This window comes from Salvia miltiorrhiza, chromosome 2 (genome assembly GCF_028751815.1).
Source record: "Salvia miltiorrhiza cultivar Shanhuang (shh) chromosome 2, IMPLAD_Smil_shh, whole genome shotgun sequence".
Lineage (NCBI taxonomy): Eukaryota > Viridiplantae > Streptophyta > Magnoliopsida > Lamiales > Lamiaceae > Salvia > Salvia miltiorrhiza.
In genome coordinates this window covers 52,051,088-52,056,575 of record NC_080388.1, presented here as the reverse complement: position 1 = coordinate 52,056,575, position 5,488 = coordinate 52,051,088, and positions in this window count along the sequence as shown.

Genomic DNA, 5,488 nt, shown 5'->3' with positions numbered 1-5,488 from the left:
TAGCTGCGCAGGAAAGGCACTTTGGTGGCGCTGCTCTGACTGCGCAGCGCTGCCGCGCTGCCTTGGTCTGCGCTGCTCTGCTCTGGTCTGCGTTGCTCTGGTCTGGCTGCGCAGCTCTGCTGCGCTGTTCTGCTCTGGCTGCGCAGCTCTGCTGCGCTGCTCTGGTTTGGCTGCGTGGCTGCACGGGAAAGCTACTTGGCTGCGCAGGAAGGCACCTTGGCTGCGTGGAAAGGTTTCTGTGTGCAATCATTCTTCACTCCATCTACTTAGGTGGATTTCTTACTCTTTTATCCAAGATATCCGATCGTACCTGCGCTGTTAGTTTCTGTAATAATAATAATAATAGTAATAATAAGGTAAAATAGGCTTAGATTGCTAAGCACAACGCTGATGGGAATTACAGTCCTCATCACCTTGCTTGTAGCCGACCTTCAGTATAAAAACTGACTAATAAACAATGAGGAAAATGATATGGACTGATTTAAAAGGAATACTTATGTTGGTTTTAAGATGATAGTTCTATTGGGATTTATGGTATGAAAACTAGTTGATATTTGGCAAACTTATCAATAAATACCAACATAGACTTAAATTGCAATAATCATAACTCTGGCGTTAATCATAATTCGACTCACTCTAATTTTATAAATAACTATTAACTTAGAAATAATATAAATCCTTTATACATATTTATAGGCTTAAATTAAAATAACTTATAGCTCACTTTAACTAAATTAAGGGGCCAACTAAATTAATAATAGCCCAATAATAAATCAAGGCTAACCAAAGCCACCACACTCCATTAATCAACCCAAATACGTATAATAAGAAATGGGCCCAAATTATCAAAACCCATTAGACTAAGTATAACTAATAAAATCAAAGCTTAAATTTTATTTCGGATTTCATCTATTCCATCTATTCTTCTTTTGTATATACTCAGTTATTAACTCCTTGTAAAACTGGAATTTCTTGTAAAAATTACTCTAGATGCTAAAGAAAATTGGTGTTATTGCTTGGTATATGCTTTAAGGATAGGTGTAGCTATTGTTTATATCTGTTGTTCTATTCATACTGAATGAATGGGCTGTAAATAAAGAAATGCTACCTGCTTGTCAATCGAATTGCTGTGAAAGTTTGTTGGGGATTACTGATTGTTGGTAAATGATGATGGCAGAATGGGAATGGGAAAAGAAGAATTAGATTTATACTCTTTCGAGTCGGCTTAAGAGGAGTAGCTGACTCAAAAGTTGAAGCTACGTGTTGGCTAGATACTTAATCAAGATTAATAACTAACAATTTGGATTTAATAATTAATCAACTAATTGTGTACATAAGTGGGGCTCGGTTACTCGCATACTAACAAAATCACTTGCCCCAGACTTTTCTATTTTTACACAAGTCTTTTGGCCCATTTATCATTAATTGTTGGGCTTTTTACATAAAATTCTATTGGCCTCACAATCCTACTTGGGTTTCTAAAATAATATTCTGGTCCAACTTAAAATAATTGGAATGCTATAGCTACAAACCTCAATGCTACTCAACTTACTGAATTTCTAATAAATATCGCATATAGCCATTTTTGGTGCAACTAATCAAATATATCTAATTTATTAAGCTTGAAAATCTCTACTTAACTAGATATTAACAAATAATAGTATAGTTAAGGTGCGGGCTACTACAACAACTCTCAATATTAATTATAACACATTTTCACCACTCCCAATACACTCAACTACCTTTTATTCATTCTCAATACACTCAACAATATTTTTTTCTTAAAACTCGTGTCACTCTCTCCTAGGAAGTTCTTTCATGGACGGAGGGAGTATAAATTTACACTTATAAAAAATTATTTAATAAAATAATTTATTTTTACATGTGAATGCGTGTCATCTCTCCTAGTAGTAATAAAAAAACTTACCCCTCAATAGATATTATCTTTCAATATAATATAAAAAAATATAGATCTGCGAGGCTTTAATCCGATTGATGGGATCTAGTGTTCCACAATTTCCTCTATTATATTTATTATTATTTTATATTTTAAGAAAATAAAATCTATTACTATGAATTATAATTAACTTTTATTTATATATATATATAGGTGTGAGCTAAAATAAAAACATCTCTAAAATGAAAAATAAGAATTATTTCAGCCCTGAGATCATCAAGATCTATTGTTGATCCATTTTTTTGTTGGATAAATTCATGGTCCCAAGTTTGAATCTCATAGGTAGCGAAAATTTTAATTTTCAAAATTAAGACATCTGCATAGTAAATTGATCATACGTGTTCAACATAGAATTTATATATTTTACCTGATTTGTATGTTTAGTTCAAGAGTTGTTTTTATCCTAGTCTCTCCCTATATATATATATATATATATATATATATATATATATAAGGGGGCCGCTCCAATGAGACCCCCTAATTTTAGTGAGATCTAGGGCACGATCTGGTGCGTTTATTTTATCAATCCTATGGCTGATATTGTATCTGGAGGGTGGTTTTTTTCGCAGGGTTCGAATCCTGGAGGGAGCAGAATAATTTAAATTTTGTTATTCATCAGTATATATTGCATTGTTCATCAGTATATACGGCCCTGTTCATCAGTATATATATCTTATTCATTACGAATTTTTTAAATTTTATTTTTCATCAGTATATACATCTTGTTCATTAGATATACGTTTTGTTCATTAGTATTATATGTCTTATTCATTGTACTCATGTTACACGAAAAATAGGGGGTCTCACTAGAGCGCGCCCCTATATATATGTACACACGCACACTCTCTAACTTTGAAATTATTAACCCTAATAATGAATTAAAATTAAAATTAAATGATAATATATATGATTATATACTCTAATTGAATGGAATGTATCCTGGCTAATAATTATAAAATTAAATTAAAGCATGCAAAATTCAAAAATGCAAAACAATATAAAAAATTGAAAGTGAAACCCAAATTGAGAAATAAAGGGTGACACATTAAATCTCAAATGTTAATCCAAGACGTCAAAATAAATACAATAAATGGTCCAAATTGAGTACGAGTATTTAGACAATAAATGGTCCCAATCCTGTACTATATTGTCATCTAGTATACAGACGGATCGGAGATATCAATCTAAAGTTTTATTCAAAACAATGATGGAGAAGACCAAGACTCATAATATCATTTGTACCGCAACAGAAACTCTTCTTCTAACTCACCAAAGTTAATTATTTTGTCATAATTATTAAATCATCGTACGTTCATCATATATGTGTTTCTTTCCTGTATTAATTGTTAAATAAAAACACATGATACACATTGATGTGCATATTTCAGTCTATGCCTTTCATTAAAGTGTTTTTTTTTCTTTTTCTTTCTTTTCAAAGGGGCCTTTCATTAAAGTTGAATGCACTAAGGTTCTAATATAATGCGACCACAATGAACTTGACTAATCAAAAGCACTTCTTCTTTGAGTAAAATATTTCATAATGATTAAGATCCTTTACCTAATATCGCATCCATATTTCATCATATAGTATAAAAATTATTAGAATTAAACAAACATGATTTCAAAAGGTAGAAAAAAACATAATATATCAATCATTGATGTATATTTTTATGCATGCATGCACTAATTAATTAACTCTCTTCTTTTCCCTCAAAATATGGACTTGCGTGCAGAGATCGAGGGAGAAGTGTGGCCCCTAGAATTTTAGAAAAAGCTTGTGGATATTTTTGTAATTTACATGTCACCTTTAATAATTAATATATAATTTTATATTTCCTAGTTCACAATATTTAATTCTTCGCCATCGAAGTTTTATAACTTTTGTGCAAATTCACTGTTATTTCTAGTTATTGTTGAATTTTTTTTATTTTATATCCAAGAGAGGTTAGTTTGTCTTTAGGATTTATTGTATAAATTAATCCTGGCTTTGTTTATTATTAAATTGACGATAAATTAATTAAATTTTGTGACCTAGCCTTTGAACGGTAGAAATGTTAAAAATAAGAGAGGCAAACCGAGCAGCTCATGAGCTTGCTCGCTTTTCTTTATCTTCTTCTGATGTTGTTGTTTGGAAGGCCGATTATTCTAATTGGCTTCTAGACATTGTTCATTCTGACTTGAATTAATATATGATTTCACCTTTCAAAAAAAAGGGAAAATTTGACCTTTCGATCGGCAATGTTATAACTTAATTATAATTATGATACGAGACAAAAATTGAATTGTAGTCCATGTTTATCATTGGGGCACACTTCGGGTGCATTCGAAGATATACATTTACCCTAATTAAACCTAACTTAGGAATTAATCAATTATATTAAATTTTAATTAGGCATTACTAATTTGGATTAACACAATTTTTGCGTTTATTTCGAATAACATTAGTAGGAGGTTTACTCTGTGCAGGTTTAATTAGTGGATTAATTCTTCTTAAAATTTGCTTTTTCTTGTTTCATATATTAAGTGATGAGTTGCGGGCCACTAACAAGAATTTCTGTGTCTTCTTTAAAGTATAGATAATCTATAAAATTTAAAGTACAGCACGTGTCTTCTTTTGATGATTTTGCATGATTCTCTTTTTTTTGGCGGATTTGTTGGGGGGGGGGGGGGGGGGCAATTTTTAAGTTTTTTTATGTAGATATATATTTTATATATCTATATATGTGTGTATAAATAAGAAATATAAGAAAAAGATATAGTACATTGTTTATTGTATCCAATTATTTATATTATTTGTTTAATACTGTACATTGATTTATTATATTTATGTTATTTTTATCATATTTTTCTTTCTTATTTAATTTTTAATGTTGAATTTGAGTCAATTCTCACGTTAAAAGTAAAATAACAAATTATTAATAATGAAAATTAGTTTATTTGTTTAGAAGATGAAACATTTATTTTTTAAAAAATGCATAAAAGTATGTCTTTATATACTTTCAATCTAAATCTACTTGATGTTGAATTAATTGAACTGCAAACAATTATCTATTAAATTAAGTGATTGTTAAGAAAATGTATAAAAATGAATTAATTGAACCCCGTGTAAATGTTTATCGTACTTCAACAAATTCAACCCCCCCTCCCCCAACATTAAATTCTGGATCCGCCCCTGGTTGTGCGGCCTTTCGCACAATAATTAGACTGCACTTTATAAGATATTTTATTTGTCTTTCTAAATTCAATTCTATTTGCTAGAATTTCATAGAGTTTTAATGTAACGATGAACGATAAAATATTACTTATATTAGATAACATTTTAATATATATTTAATAAATTATTATAATATTTTAATATATATTCCTTCTGTCCCATTATTGATGGTCTATTTTTTTATTGAATTGTCCCAAATATAATGACATATTTTTTTTATTTTAGGCCATAATTAGGGTTCTACTATTAAGAATATCATTAGGCACAATACATGTACTCCTAAAAACTAAAATCAACTCTTATTTCGGTCTCTCTCT